The sequence below is a fragment of the Ambystoma mexicanum genome, chromosome 6q (assembly GCF_040938575.1).
Source record: "Ambystoma mexicanum isolate Mex_15411 chromosome 6q, UKY_AmexF1_1, whole genome shotgun sequence".
Taxonomy (NCBI): Eukaryota; Metazoa; Chordata; class Amphibia; order Caudata; family Ambystomatidae; genus Ambystoma; species Ambystoma mexicanum.
The window spans coordinates 1567869013-1567885852 of NC_090937.1; the positions used below are offsets into that span (position 1 = coordinate 1567869013).

A 16840-nucleotide genomic window follows, 5' to 3' on the forward strand; every position below is an offset into this window, starting at 1 on the left:
CTCTGACAAATTTTGGCACATACTCCCTATTGTTACTGGATTGCCGTTGGGGCTCCCCTTAACTTTCTCTGGCTAAACTTTGAGAACTACAGTTCGCAAGGGTAGATGTCTGGATCCCTTTTACATATACATATTTGTGAAGTGAAACCAGCACACCCCACCTTATGTGGAGTGCTGGGGAGATGCAATGTATCCCATTACGAATGGATTGTGTACTCCCACATATTCCTCATCTTAGATATATCCTTACCTTCAGCTTTGCAGCTTCGGAAATTTTTTCTCTCCACCGGAGGGCGCTCCACTCGAGGCCGCAGCATCGTTGTCCCTCAGCGGCATCCGCTGTATAAATGCCTAGAGCGCGTCTGTTGGCCTCAGTTCTGTTTTTCCGTTAGTTTCGCTTCGGATCGAGAAAACGGCACTTCAGTTTGTACCATAATGTCGTCTTCATCTAATCCTTCAACACCAAAGACTGGATTGAAGAAATGCCAGAAATGTGGGAGAAAGATGTCGCTGACTTCCCATCGGCATTGCCTCTGGTGCCTCAGTTCCGACCACCGTATAGACAAGTGCGGTTCCTGTCAGTCGATGACCCATAGGGTCTTAAAGGAACAGAGAGGTAAACTGGCGGTGGGGGAGGAATCCTCGAAGTTTCCTTCGAAAAGGAGAAAAGACTCGTCTTGAGTCTTCATGAAAACATCACAAAAAATCTAGGTTGAAGAGTAGATCCAGGAAGTCCTCTTCTTCCTCTAAAAAGGTGACACTCTTCTCCCTCGCCTTCATCCTTGACGTCGTCTGAGGAAATCGGAACATGTCTGTCAAGACATGACTCTAAAGTAAGTGGGAAGCTTTCAGAGCATCTATGCTAAAGATGTTTGAGAGTGCGGCACAGACCACCTCAAGTCTAATGAAGACCATGCCCCTAGTCATAAAAAAAGTGACAGGGGAAGATCTAAGAGCGAGAAAATCTGACAAAATGGTCTAAGTTGTCGTCCAGGTAATTTTCCCAGACACCTCATTTAAAAAAAGCAGCCTACCGGTGCATTAATGGGAGGTAGAACTCAAAAGTGCGTGAGACTCTCATACGCCATCAAAGTCCTTGTCTAAAACATCCTCTAAGCCTCTATCGAAGGCGGTCGAGCACAAGATGTCGACAACCCAACCTTAAAAGGTTACGTCGATTGCGCAGTCGACGGTGTCGAAGGTGATTACAACATCGGCATAAACGCTTTTTTCGACGACTTTGTTTACTCAAAGTACAACATTGACACGTGTCTATGCCTTCTGAAAAGGTGTTGCAACCAGGAAAGACATGATTTGATTAGAACCATGTCCTCCATATATGGGGATTCATCAGCAGAAGATGTTTCATCTGCTGGTGGGAAATTTGGTACAAAGCAAGTCCCTGGGGAGTTAATTGATGCTCAATCTAAGATGCAAGACTTTGCAGTCAGCAAGTGATCTGGATACATCTCCAGAATATGAATTTGAAAAACCTGACCCAGCTGAGCATGCTGATGTGGGATATTGAAAATTGATGAACAGGGTAACTGAATTCATGGATGGAGTAGAAATTCACCGGTCTATGACTGACATCCTTTCAGGAGGACCTTACCAAGACCCCATACTTTTTCATGTGACCTTACAAAGGAAGGTCAACACTGCATGGGGAAAATCCTGAATCTATCCCGACAGTAAAAAAGTATGTCAAAATTCATACCCTATTCCTCATATCCCGAATGCTTGGGTAAACACCCATCACCAGAAAGCCTGGTAATTCAAGTAGCTACCTCTGCTAGAAATGTTGCATACCATATAATCCGCCAAGATAGGGAATAGGAATGATAAAAAGATTGATGCATGGTCCAGAAAGATTTTTACGTCCGGGAGCATGGCTTTAAAATCCACGAATGTAACTTGCACCCTTGCAAGATTTACATATACCCTGTGGGACTGTATGTCAGCGGCAGCTGAACACATCCCTGAAAGTGAGGAATGTGAGCGGTTCCTATCCATGGTAAGGGATGGAAAGGACGCTTCGGGGGAATGCCTTCAATCAGGTTTGGAGACAGCTGACCGTATCAGTAGGCCCATGGCGTCTAGTATGGTACTGCGCAAATTTGCGTGGCTAAGAAAGTCAGGTTTTGCACTAGATGTGTAATCCAGGCTTCTACATGCCATTTGACGGCTCAAGGTTGTTTGGCAGCAAGGCAGATGAAAGTTTGGAGAAGCTGCAGACCTCTAAAGCGGTGGCAAAATCACTGCCACTATACGACCGACAACCTCAACAACACCCCTACACAGGCTCATCTTCCTGGAGGGGTTGTCTCTTGATTTTATTTCTCATTTGGAAAAGGAAGGGGACCAGTCTGTTGGAGAGGGTAAAGAACATTTCCTCGGGGCAAGGAAAAGGTGCTAGATCTGCCCCAGCAGTGGCAATTGTCCCTTCAGCCCCTGCTGCAGCTGCCGCAAAACCACTGAAGTTTCGACTCACAAGACCCCAGTGGGAGGCAGGATCTCACAGCATCTGGAAGAATGGCGGGGCATTACTTCAGATGCCTTGGGCACTGGAAACCGTATCCCAAGTTTACTGCCTTCCTTTTCAAACCTCAATCACCTGCCGGGATGCAACTCTGTCAAACATCCAGACTCGCTCCTGTTGCAGGAAATCTTAACCCTGCTACAGAAAGGTGCAATAGAACATGTACCTGTAGCGGAGAGGAACAAGGGTTGGTATTCCCCATATTTCCTCATACCGAAGAAGAACAGAGGATTGAGACCCTTCTTGGACACGAGAAGCTTCATCAAGTTCCTCAGGAAGGACAAGTTCAAGATGGTCACACTTTCTCAGATCCTTCAGGCTCTCCAACTCCAAGACTGGTTGGTGTCATTGGATCTTCAGGATGCTTAATTTCATGTGTCAATTCATCTCATGCACAAAGTACCCAAGGATCGCGATTGGCAATTCTCACTAACAGTTTCGAGTTCTGACTTTTCGGGTTGACCTCCGCCCGAGAGTTTTCACCAAGTTGATGGCGGTGGTGGCAGCGGGTCTCAGAGGGGAGATTCATGTCTACCCCTTCCTGTACGATTGGATGATCAGGGCACGTTCACCAGAACAAGCCCAGGAACATCTGTCCAAGACCTGCCACTTCCTTCGCAAACTAGGATTTTCTCTGAATTTCTAAAAAATCAAACTCCAGTTTTTTGGAGCAGTCCTGGATACTTGTTCGGGCAAAGCCTCGCCTCCCGAAGAGGGAGCTCGCCACATTCTGCAGACGGCAATAAAATTCCAGAATGCCCAGTATCTACTGGCCTTTGATTTTTCTCAGGTTGCTCAGTCTTATGGCATCCTGCATTTTTCTGGTGCCAGAAGCCAGATTGAGGATGAGATCTCTTCAATGGGCCCTGAGGACTCAATGGTCTCAATTTTCAGGGGAAATGTCAGATCTTTTTCAAGTTCCAGACAGAGTAGCACAGGATCTGCAATGGTGGGCTTGCGGGGAACATATCCTCAAGGGAGAATCTTTTTGGCAACCATGGCCGGAGAGAACAGTAGTGACACACCTCTCACAGGGTGGGGAGATCACACAGAGTTGACAATCATCGTTCTTGGTCTCCATCGGAGCCCGAACTACACATCAACCTGTTGGAGCTGAGGGCAATCAGACTAGCTCTGAAGGCCTTCCTGCCCTGTGTACGGGGAAAGAATGTCCTGATGACTGACAACACGGTGGCTATGTACTACCTCAACAAGAGAGTAGGGTCACTACCACTGTGCAGAGAAGCAATGCAGGTCTGGTTCTGGGCAATACGAGAAGGGATCTGTCGGCAGTTCATCTAGCCCGAGAGCAAAACACAGCAGGCCGAGCAGTTTCCCATGAGTGGGAAATGGCTCAGGAAGTCCTTCAAGAGATCTTCGCCCTTTGGGGAACTCTGCAAGTGTATCTGTTCTCGACCAGTGTTGACAGGAAGTGCGAACTGTACTGCTCAAGGGAATTTCTTCAGGAGCTCTAGGGGACGCGTTCGTAGTGGACTGGCAGTTTCCACTTCTGTAGGAGTTTCCTCCAGTCCCTGTGATCCCTCAAGTAATCAGGTTGAGATGGTTCAGGAAAACCATGATCCTAATTGCCCTGGATTGGGCCAGGAGAACGTGGTACCCGGACCTTCTGGGCATGTCCATCTGCCCACCAATACGTCTTCCAAAAAGAGAGGATCTTCTCTCCCAAGAGGAAGGTCACGCATCCAGAGGCCAAGACATTCAAGCTTCACGCCTGGCTTCTAAGAGGTTGAGATACGATTCGGACCTTCCGGATGACGTCATGGCGATCTTGCTTTCGGCCACAAGGCCAGCAACTAAATCTCTATCAGTGACTTTGGAACAAGTTCAGTAACTGGTGCAGAGATGAGAATGTGGACCCGTTTCAGTGTAATATTCCCACAATATTGTCCTTTCTGTAACACTTAACTAATCTGGGGCCCCAGGTTGGCACTATAAAGGGTTATTTAGCAGCGCTATCTATTTTCAAGTGCTCGTCAGAGGAAGAATCTTAGTTTGAAATAACTTTTTAATAACTCAATTCTTAAAAGGTCTAAATGGGTTTCCTCCAATACCTTTTCAAGTTCCTGTGTGGGACTTACTCTTTACATTCTTGTCCGTTAAGGCTCCTTACTTTAAAAACTAAACTTCTTGTGGCACTTAAATCAGCCTGCAGGATAAGTGAGTTGCAGGAACTTTCTAGCGGGTCTCCTAACACCATCTTTTATAAAGATAAAGTGAACTTTTTTTTTTTTGGCCATAATTTTCTGATTTTCACCTTTCACAAAAAATAAAACTGCCTACATTTTACCCTCCTCACGCAAGTAAGGAAGAGGAAAGGCTACATAGATTAGATCCTAGAAGAGATCTAAGCGTCTATATTTCAAGATTGGCAAAATTACGTCGGTGTGACCAACTTTTTGTAGAATACACTGGCCGCAAATTGGGAATGGCCGTGACTAAGCAAACATTATCTAGCTTGGTAATTTTGGCAATAACCATGTTATAGATTAGCTGGGAACTGAAAGGGGCCCCTAGGGGACCCTGACGTCTATGGAAACAAGGCGGGTCACCACACACGATAGACGCCAGACGCAAAGTTGTATTCCCAAAGCTAGAGTTTTATTGCAAAGCAAAAGTCTGTTGGCCAACTCGGTCTCACGCCCCGCAACATTCATCTCTAGACCTCGAGGGACGCAAGAGGGACGCAAGAGCGCGAATTATGTACATCAGTTACATATATACAAAATGCATATCAATCCGCTATGACATGTATAACACCCTTCTTCATTGGGTTTCTTTGAACTTGGTGTGATGATGGACATCTCCGACCACTATGACATCTAACATCTATTCTAGTAACAATTTGCAATTTGTGAGTGCGTAGGCATCTTTCGGTTATTGAATAGAACATGGCGCTTCTGTTCTTGGAAGCGTACTACATACAGAGGGAGTTGCATCCCAGACCTTGCTATCTATCAGGTGCTATTTGTGTCCTGGGAGCCGACATGTTCATAGCGGGGGGCTGTTAGAAAAGCATAATTCAAGCCTTAGCGGTATTATTCTAACATATTCTACCCTATAACGAGACTATCTGGCATCTGTGAAATGATTAAATGCCCTGCGGCTCTTCTTCAAGGCTACATTAAGGAGGGACCTGGGCATTCTTCCTGGCGCTGCCTAGGTTTATGTTTCAGCGAAACTTTTGTTATCCTTGCGGCCCTGTGGCCTTGTCCTTTTCATATACAGACAACAATGTTCCACAGTCGAGCAGTCTAAGCGGAAAATATACTGCGAAGCAATAGGAACAGAAAGCAATGAGCAATAGTTAGAAAACAAAATGGCGATTCTTGTTGCATCAAAATGGTCGTTCATTGGAAAACTCGAAAACCTATATTCTGTCGTATCGTGCATGAGACGGTTGGCCCACGGCCACCAAAATGCGTTTGCGGTCTCAAATTAGATTTCTAGACTGACAAACCCTCCTTTGGCCGTATGCCAAATGTCTCATCTATTTATTGAAACCTCTAGTGATGATGAATCTGAAGTACTTATGTCTGAGTCTCGTATGCCATCGTGGTCATTGTCTTCATTAATATCTATTGCCATCAACTCTTTAATTACTCCTCTCATTCGGGTCTGGGCTAGTTCGATCATGAGGTTGTTTTTTCTTTATCATTTGCATGCATCCTTCTGTACATCCCTCAGTTACCTCTGCACAAACTATGGGTAAACGATGTATACAAAAAGCACGTTCGGAATATTCCGAACACCACTACTAATATTGAGATCAGCTTCCATCCCCAAGATCGTAGTATTCCCCCAAAACCAAGATCCTATTCCCCAGCTCCCTTCTCCCGTGGGGAGTTCAGAGCTTAGAACGTGCATTTTCTTTATTGCTTCAAAGATCGTGGGAATAGTCATCGACATAAACGCAACATGCTGATCCCACTATTTTGCAAATTCCCCCACGATCAACCAGGATTACATCAAGAGCCATTCTATTTTGCAGCGTCATTAACCCGCTTCCTCTTTCTTCTTACGTCATGTTAAATAATATATCTGTGTTTATAGTATTCTTTAGGATTCTGGACAGTTGCCTTATATTATAGGAGTTCACTATCTGTCCTAAAACTGGAATGAATGATTTTGCTACATCAGTTGCTATTAAAACACCTTCGTCAGTTCTTTTTACTCTAGTTCTGGATAATTTGGCCATGGCTGCTGTTTGCAAGAGGAATACTCCTGGCAACAATAGCCCGAGATAACATGTACCTCCCCAGTTTCTTGGCAACCAAGGGTATGCTTTTTCTCCACATATAAAATAAACTAGATCACCTACATATACTGGTTCTATTTCCCATTTTAATACCACTGTATTCATACAACCAGTATATGTTCCGACTGAAAAAGATCCTTTCTTTTTTAGACAAAAAGGCACAGTTCTTGGGCTATAATTCACCGTGTAAAATGGGGGAATCGCATCTTTGTCCCCTTTTGTTCTTACACAATGTCATTACAGAAGTTTTTTCTGGCGGGGACAATCTATCTTGTCTATTTTGTCGTGTTATTGTTCGTGTGCTTTTTCTCCTGGGCTCTGGGGCTATAACTTGTGCTTTATGAAAAATGGAACAACCCACAGGCTTCATTATCTCCTCAAACTCATTCAAGTTGGTTCTGTCTAATTGACCCGTATTACTCTCATTCTAATTCCCATAGAACATTGTACCTAAAGATGCATTACATGCAGAACTTAATGGTAATGGCTGCACATACCATCCTATTCCTTTTCCGGCATGCTGTGGTAAATGGGCACATACCCAGCAATTTGTTTTCTTCAAGATTGCATGTGTCATGTTCATTATCAGACGTAAGGTGTTATTCGCAAAACCTTCCCTGTGTTTTTCTTCCATTGGGGGTAGGCTATAAGTGATCACCTGAACCGGGCTTTCAGTAGTGGATATATTAATTTTTGGTAAACATTTCTAATGGATGTATTGTTTCTACCCACCATAATATTAGGGCTGTCGATATTGGTGCTACCATGCTCCTAAAGCACATTATCGTTAGTGCCAGCATACAATTTGTTTTACCATGCGTTTTTCTTAAACTTATAGTCTTTCTAACTGACTCATTTTCAGCGGTGGTGGTGCAGGAGGAGGCTGGAACCGGTCCCGGCATGTTTCTCGTCGTCCTCCTTCCTTATCACAGTTTGTTGTGGATATCTCTCTTCGTCGCGTTTGCTCCGATGTCCATGTTCAATGGATTCCTCACAATTCAGTTTTGCCTGTCCCTTTTTTTTATCCTGGATTCGATTATTCGTTTATAGGCAAGATCACTTGTCCCTTCTTATACGGCTCAGAGAACCTTTGATCAGTTTTTGACTTAGTATCATGTGTGCCCAGCTTGTCCGCTCTGGTTCCAGACACATGTACTTTTATGATCGCACCGAGGAGCCGCGAGTCTTGCATTGTCCGACTTGCACAATTCTCATGCTTCTCTCCTCTACACCCCTGGTTCCTTCTCCGTCCATGAGCTGAACCAGAGGTTGACATAAACACCAAAAGAAAAAGAATGCGGCTCACTTTCTCCAGCATTGGGTCTGGCATGGATTCACATGCTCATGAATATTCCCCGTCAGGCTGGGAATCCTCGGTAAAGAAAAAACCAGTATCAGTTTCTTTTCTGATCTGTCTTTTCGACTACGAAAAACAAAATGCAATACTCCGCAGTGACCACTGGATGTCGGACCTATGCACAGCATGTGAATCTAAGCAGATACAACCATCAAATGCTTTTATGGTAAGTAATGCATTGTCCTTCTGTCGTATCGTGCATGAGACGGTTGGCCCACGGCCACCAAAATGCGTTTGCGGTCTCAAAAATTAGATTTCTAGACTGACGGGAACGATCCTCCAGATGGGCTGAGGGCTCATTCAACCAGGGGCACGCCAACTTCAACAGCACTTCAAAGGGGTGTCCCTGTGCAAGATATTTGTGCAGCAGCCACATGGTCATCCATGCACTTTTATAAAAACCTTATGCTCATGCTCTAGATTCGACTTCTTCACAAGGAGGTATTTTTGCTAAATCAGTACTACATTCTGTACATGACAAAAATGTCTGTACTCCCACCTCGATAAACTGTTTTGGGACTCTAAGAGGAATACGTGGGAGGACACAATCAATTTGTTACTTACCAACTGTAAGGTTCTTTCGATTGGCTGTTCCTCCTACATATTATTCATCGCCCCTCCCAACCTACCCCACAGTACAGTTTACGTGGTTTACACTTGAAATTCCTTTAAGGCTTGGGTCAAAAGAGGCACGTCATTAACTACAAACCAATGGCTACAATATAGTAAAAAAAACAGAACGGAGGCCGACGGGCGAGCTTGAGGCATTTATGCAGCGGATGACAGTGGCGCTTGACGGATGCCGCCGAGGGACATCGATGCTGCAGCCTCGAGGCGAGTGCCCTCTGGTGGAGAGATTTCCGAAGCAGCAAAGCTGAAGGTAAGAATATCTAAGATGAGGAATATGTGGGAGGAACATCCAATCGAAAGAACTTTACAGTTGGTAAGTAACTTGTTCTTCTCATTCTAACTAACATTTGTTACATCGACAAACTTAGCTTTTAATGGTGGCAGTAAACCTTTTAACTAATTTGGTGTGCTTTTACCACAGGCTGTTTTCACAAACCTGGTAAAGGCACCTATGAGTGCCCCGTCTTTGTTGCCAGTTGTGATCTGTACTTTCTTGCGCCTTCCCCTGACGACCAGGACGGGAAAATCCTTTGTGTCAAGTCTATCTTTGGCGGGAGACCTCGGTCAAGCCCACCTAGACTCCAGAATGTCTGTGAAGGCAGGGAGGAGTACAACCCTGCAGCCCTTTGTCTTCCAGCCTGACTGCGAGACTCCAGTTCAAGCTGGGAGACTGGCTGTCCTGAAAGGACTGCCAACCCCACAAGTTTGAATGTTGCAAGGCTGTTTGATTGGCTGGGTTCCTGCAGAAAAGTCCAATCCTGGAAACTGAAGAGTTGACCGACTTCGGAACCAAATTCGAAGAGGAAGATGAAGAAAATGCAGATGAGATGATTTCCAGCGACCGGAAAACCTGCTGTGTAAACGCAGTCGGCTGTTACCCTGCCAATCGACCTGGGTACTCCAAAAAACGCGACCCAGAGCCAGTTGAGACCCACTACACTTAATAAGACCTGCATTTCCCACGTCCTGCTGTGACCTTGCTGGGCTGCATTACCTAAATACCCTGGGACCTCAAGCCATTGTGCGGTACAGAGTCTTTGGAATTCCAAATCTTGCTGAAACTTCTCACCAGAGAGCTGGAGGTTTGACCATGCAAACGAGAATTTGACCAGCAATATTCAGTCTTCTGACTCCTGAAAAGGTCGCTGAAACAGAACCGCCTCCAGTTGCGGAGAAACTCTTGCGTCTGGAGCCTTCCCCGTGATCCTTACTCTAAAAGTCCTTCCAGTGTCCTGTCTTCATGGTTAACGAAAATGATTGGGTTTTTGGCTGCATAGCCTGAAGTCGTCCTGCTGCAAATATTGCTGAGGTAATGTGTTGGCTGGGTTATTTTACCCACCTTATGTTTTTGTTATTTCTGTATAGCATGCCCGCACTTGGGTGAGACCTGAATGTCAGCAGGCCCACACTTGGATAGAGTTGTGAATATTGGCCTGCGTCATGTCTAGATGGGACTTTGAGTGTTAGCGGGCCTGCACCTATGCAAAACCTGAAGACTAGCATGTGCCACACTTAGAATTGTGAACACCAGCCTGCGTAGCACTTGGATAGAATTGTGAATGTTTGCATGCCCACATCTAGACAGATTTCTAAACCCTAGCCTGCGCCGCAACTGGATGGGATTGTGAATTTCTGCATGCCCACACCTGGATGGAATTCTAAAGATTGGCCTGCGCCGTTTCTAGGATTGTGAAGTGCCACACTTAGACAAAACTGTGAATGTTAGCATGCTAAAGGTCAGGTAACTTACTAACCAATATAAGCTCAAACTCTGCATACTTATCTCACTCAAAAAACTCACACAACCATCTCTCGCACAACAAGCCGCACACACTTCACAACACTGCAACAACACATAAGCCGCACCAACAGCACACTCGGTGTATGCAGAGTTGAAGCTGCCAACAGAACACCACTCCTCTCACTATCCTACTCCCTCTTCACCTTACAAACCCATCCCACCTTATCGTTTACAGATCCGCCAGAGCGCCTGGGGACCAATTCCGTTGGTGACGGTGCGCGGTACAAATACCTTCAACATTTAACATAGCTTTAGGGTGTTTTCTGTGATTCGGAGGTCACTCATCCAGTTCACCCAGGCCCACTGCAGAATCCTCCTAGGGTGTATTTTCTGAAGACCCTTGACTAACTTTAAAGTGGAATACATACTTTTATTTTAAGTCTTCCTCTGGAACTCTGACTTTGCCTGCAACTGAACCCAATCGCACCCTGCCTACAGCTGGCACCTAGACCACTAGGGTCCCACTACTGCCTGAGTGAACTCATGCCTTTTCCCCCCTTCACTTCCCTTCCTCAGATGTCCGGATGGTACTCCCTGCCATCTCGTGGCTTAGAGGCCTTTAAATCCCCACCCGCCACCAACCATGAAGTTAAGCCCTCATCCTTTTATGGTGGATTTCATATTGTGCTGTGGCGCCTTCTTGGAATTCTGCTCTTTCACACGTCATCACAAACAATTATTAGATTTGTTTGTGACCACAGCGACCTGCGTCACCGTGTATTTTGGGTGCATTTCATCACGCTGTTGGGCTTAGACTGGCCTCTTTCATCATAGCCACCAATACTGTTGCATTAGTGCTGGTTTCACCTGCTGTTCACCTGGCTGCCTGTGATTGGTGCAGAGGAGAGACCAATCAGGCGAGCCAGCAGGCAAATGCCATGCCACCTCCAAGGCCCTGTATGTTGTCTGCCCTTATCGCTGATTCAATTTACACACATGAGGACATGGGGCTTGTGTTTTGCCCCACATGGTCAAAATCTCCTGATTCACGAAGCATCTTATCCCCCAAGGTCAGTCCCTCAACTATCTTCACAAACCCATTCCTTTACCTCTGAGACTATCCCTCCCCTGTGGTCTTCCCCTCTGGAGATTCCTTCTAACTTTGTTGCAACCATCTGCCATGTGCTGCGTTTGACCATCCTGCCTAATTTCGAACTTTGTTGCACCTAGCTGCCATGTGCTGTTGACTGTTTCTGTCCTCCTTCCTCGCCCTGCTTGTATCCTCTCCATATCCAATGCTCTCGCACTATGAGAAATGTCGGTGGGCCTAGTACGATAGTTGTGGTCTGTTCCGTCCCTCCCACACACCCCTTCAATCATTGTCAAAGCTCTTGCACTATCCGAAATGTTGTCAGGCCTTGTAAGATAGTTAATTACCCATTCTTAATTTCTCAATGGATTTTAAGAATGTTATTGTATTTTCCCTTGCATCCTCCCCTGAGGCGCTTTGAAACACATGTATAGGTGTTATACAAATAAACTATCAATTCAATGCCATAGAATAAGGGAAGGACTGGACAAGAAAAGGGTTCTGCCTTGAAAAGAATAACCAGTGTTTAAACTTTACTTGTAAAAGAAGTTGGTTGGTAACTAACTCAGTGAACAGTTAAACATTCTTTCTTACCTTCAGTGTGTGCTGGGCTATTCTGCAAAGTATATGTAAGGTGAAGTTACTCACCTACGAATTGGTTGGACCACTCCCTCAAAAGTAATGCTGTTGGTTTTACTTTGCTATTACTGTTAGGATAAATGTATGAAGGGCCCCAATTGGGTCTTGCTTCACCTGACTTGCTGTTAGTCTGTCCAGAATAAGTTTGCCTAGGGTTATCTTTGAGTTGCTGATTGTTCCTTAAAAAAAGGTTTTAATTATCTTGTGGTAGTTGTGTGCCATTCTAAAAAAGTTACTTATTGATTGCCTCAATCTGTGTTGCACTGATCTGAAAAGCAACTTTCGAATGGATTGTCCTCCCACGTATTCCTCATCTTATATTTGTATCTCGCCAGCTTTGCTGCTTCGGAAAAATATTTTCTCGGCACATGGTGCTGTGGATGAAGTTGTAGCGTCAATGTCCCTCAACGGGCTCCATACCGCAACATCACCATCACTAGCTTGTGCTGTGCCCGATGGCTTCAGTTCCGTTTTTCCGATTTCCTCGCTCACGTGTTAATGGCGCGCTTCGAATCTTCAAGAAAATGTTGTCTTATACCCCTTCAACTCCCAAGACAGTGGTCGTCAAAAAATGTGTTGACTGTGGCTCTAAAATGTCGATCAGTGACCCCCACCAGATTTGTCTTTGGTGCCTGGGTTCGCATCAGCGACTGTGGCTCCTGTCAGTCGATGACAGAGAAAGCTCTTTGTCAGAGAAAAGGTAAACTGGCAGTGGGGCGGGATGCTTCCAAGGCCTTTTCGAAGACCCCTTCTAAGGTCTCTTCAAAACAAAGTCAGTCAAATCGAGACTCGGATCGGTGCAACCATTCGAAGAGATCCCGATCACGTAGTAGATTGAGGCGTTTATCTTCAAAGAAGATGAAGAGGAGACCCAGATCTCCCGCTTATTCGTCTGACACATCTACCGAATTGGTAAGATGTCCGACCTAGGTCGGATTCCCCAACAAAATAGGAAGAATTCAAAAAGCAAATGATGAAGGTCTTTGAGAATGCAGCCCGACCCCCTCAAAGAAACCTCGAAAGATCCAGACCCCAGTTGCTCCCTTGGACGACGCAGGAGAGTCAAACTACTAAGGCCAAGTACAGTAGTAAGGAGGAAACTCTACTTTCTGATGCCTGTTAATCTGCTTAGAATCAAATGCTGTGCATATGGTCCGACATCCAGTGGTAATAGTGGAGAATTGCATCTCGTCTTTCGGGGACCGAAGGGGGATGTTGGCATAGGCGTGTCTGTAACACTATCCCTATTGTGACGTGTGTAATACCCAAAATCCCTCACGTGCTGAGGTCCCTCAGATTGTTTTTTTCCACCCAGATAACTGGTCACCCTATAGCGGAGCTCTTACTAGAGACATTGTTTATCTTCACTGTATTGTCGGTTTATTCCCCGTTAAGTCACTTCGCCCAAAAAGATCTTCGATGAAGACTACGGGGACTCGTCTAAGGCTGTGGTTTTCGGCGCCAAAGATCCGGCAGCCGGATTATCCAATGGTCAGGCCCTCTGGCCGACCTATACAGTAGGGAGAGTGGGGTCGGGGTGGCCATATTGTTTAATGTCTTTCCTCCTCGCCCCTCTTTTCCCCTTTCGGTCTGGTCATCCTTCCCTTTTGCTATGGAAAGGACTCCTTTTAGATTCTGCCCTAAGTGTAGGGTCAGATATCCTTGGAAGGACTAACACAGGACGTGTAACGCCTGTCTCCCCCTAGAGCACGATGAGAACGGTGTGCGGCGTGCAAACTCTTCGGCCCAAGACCCTTAAGGAGCGCAGTGTAAAGCGGTGGGCCGCATACGGCATGTTTCGCGTGGAGGCTCCCTCCTCACGCCAGCGGAAAGTGACAGGGGTACTTCGGATGACCAAACGTCCAACGCGGATGTTATAGACCTTGAGGCGGACTCTTCTAAGTCTGCCACGCCCGTCCCCGACCCTTCCAGGCTCGACTCTGGTCTTGCTTCAGAGACCACACCCGGCGACAGGAGCGTACAAGCACACAACCCCTATGCCAATTTCGACTCCTTCGATGAAAAAGGCGAAAGCGCCAGCGGGACCGCCGAAAACCTAGCTGGTTCCCTCGGATCGCTCAGATCCAAAGCCTTCCCCGCATCCGCAGCAGCGTATTGCGACTGGGCAATCAAAACAAACCAAGGGCGCTACTTCTAAACCCACACGCGTCGAAGTTCGGGAGCCCGACGCTTTGACGATTTCCAATGCCTAAATAGGCCCGAAAACTACTGCTAGACCTCTACCTGGAAAACCGACCGCTAGGCCTCCCGGTGCAGCAGGAAGGTCCGGACCCTTGGACACAGCAAGATCCGGACACTGTGCTTAGACTCTCCTCCGTCCACCCCGGCTCGCCAGGCCTACCCTGTGGATGACCAAATGACTTAACTCCATGTTAAAGAAAGCAGCTGAATACTTCAAAATTGCCACTCAAAAGGCGGTACCTGAGCAGGATTTCGTGGAGTCAGCACTCAAGGAACAACTTCCGGCGAGTCAATCCATCCGCCTCCTTAAGTCTGAGAGACGGGTAGCTCCCTCATTGGTCACACCTGCTCAGACACGCCTGTGAACCAGTCGAAAAATTATTTCGGCCTTCTCCTACCGACTCTCTGTATATCAAAGGGCACGCCGTCCCACACTCACTGGTAGTGACTACCACTCGTAAGAGGGCAGGGGGGTACCCCTTGCCACGGGTGAATCACGACTGGACAAGGAGTCTAAAAGGTTGTATGCCCTGGGCAAATGTGTCCAGTCAGCAGCTGCATACACCATTCGGTTTGCTAATAACACTACGTTATTAGCAAGCTATGCTGATGCCCAATGGAATTTACTTCAAGAAGGCCTCCAGGAGGTTCCTGAACCCACCAGAACAAAGCTTCTCGCCATTGTTTCGGAGGGAAGACTGGTTAACCAGAATGTGGTGAAGAACGCCCTGGACACTGCAGAAACGGCAGGCAGGTCTCTTGCACAATGTACTCTTCTGAAAAGACACGCATGGCTGCGTACATTGGGCTTCAGACCTGATACTCGGGCCTCCCTCATTAAATAAACCCATTGAAGAGACTAACCTCTTCGGGAAAGCAGTGGATGAAGCGTGGAGACAGCCAAGGAGGAGCATGAGACAATAAGGTCCTTGCACCAAATTACACAGAAAACCTCCTCCCAAAGGGCTAATAATTCTCGGCGGTCCTTTCGAGGGCAATCCCGTGCTGGTCAAATCTATGGCACAGGTAACTTCAACTCAAATCAAACATCTGGAATCTCCACTTACTGCCCCACAAGGGGTCAGAAACGCGGCAAAGGTAGAGGCAGAGGCCCCGATCCCAGAGGAGCCACATCTGGTCAGAAATGACCACCAAGTCAGGTCCCCTCCCATGTCACCCCGGTCGGGAGGCGATTAATATCTTTCCTCAAGGCATGGGAGGGGATAACTTCCGACCAGTGGGTCTTATAGACTGTCGCCAACGGTTATTGCGTGGAATTCGCCCGACCTCCACAATTCAGACCGCCGCGCTCACAGCGCCTGTCACCGGACCATCTGGAGATCCTGATCAGGAGGTGGAAGCACTGCTGGGAAAAGACGCCATATAAGCTGTCCCTATTCTTCAGGTAAATAAGGGTATTTATTCAGTGTACTTCCTTGTACCCAAAAATGACCTCACCATGCGTCCTGTTCTAGATCTGCGCCCAGTGAAAAAGTTCATAAAACCCCAGAAGTTTTGAATAGTAACACTGCAGGAGGTGATCCCATTGCTGAAACGGAGGCTTAATGGCAACATTGGACATGAAAGATGCATACTTTCATATTTCAATGTTGCCAGCGCACAGAAAATATCCACGATTTATGATCCAGGACAAACACTACCAATTCAAGGTACTCCCATTTGGTATCGCTTCAGCGCCAAGGGTGTTTACCAAAGTCCTGGCAGTGGCCTCAGCACACCTGTGCAGACTGTCAGTCACAGTTTACCCCTACCTCGATGATTGGCTCATCACAGGGACTCGTTCGACGCTTGTTTTTCGTACACCCAAAAAACAGTAGATCATCTCTTCAGCCTGGGTTTTTCAATCAACGAAAAGAAATCCAGTTTAGTCCCCAGCCAAGTAAAACAATTTCTGGGCGTGCTAATTCGGACGGAAGACAGTCTCGTCTTCCCCTCCAGCGAGAGGGTTGAGAATATGCTCTCGGATTCCTCAATATGTAGCCAGTCGGGATGTGGCTGTACGAAAGGCCATGCGTTTGCTAGTGATGATGGCGTCATGTCTATACTTGGTTCCCCACGTGTGGCTGCGCATGCGTCCCATGCAGGAGTGGCTCAACAGCCAGTGGTGTCAGGCCAGTGGACAATGGGAAGATCTGTTGTCTCGCCAGCCCTTGTGCTCTCTCTGCAGTGGTGGTCAAGAGAAAACCTCTTGATGGGGAAGACCTTCACCACCCCTGCAGTGGCAGCCACTCTCATGACAGATGCATCTCACGGTGTGGGGAGCTCACCTGCTTCAGCAGACCGCACACGTGTCGTCACTTCAAGTAGCATCCAACATATCAACTTACTGGAGCTACTAGCGGTGT

General features: G+C 46.7%; 1 protein-coding gene across 2 annotated transcripts in view; it reads left to right on the top strand.

Moving 5' to 3' along the window:
* The window catches only part of ZNF638 (zinc finger protein 638), an 846814-nt gene that overhangs the window by 419404 nt on the left and 410570 nt on the right, over positions 1 to 16840 (top strand). The gene's annotated exons all lie outside the window — the stretch shown is intronic.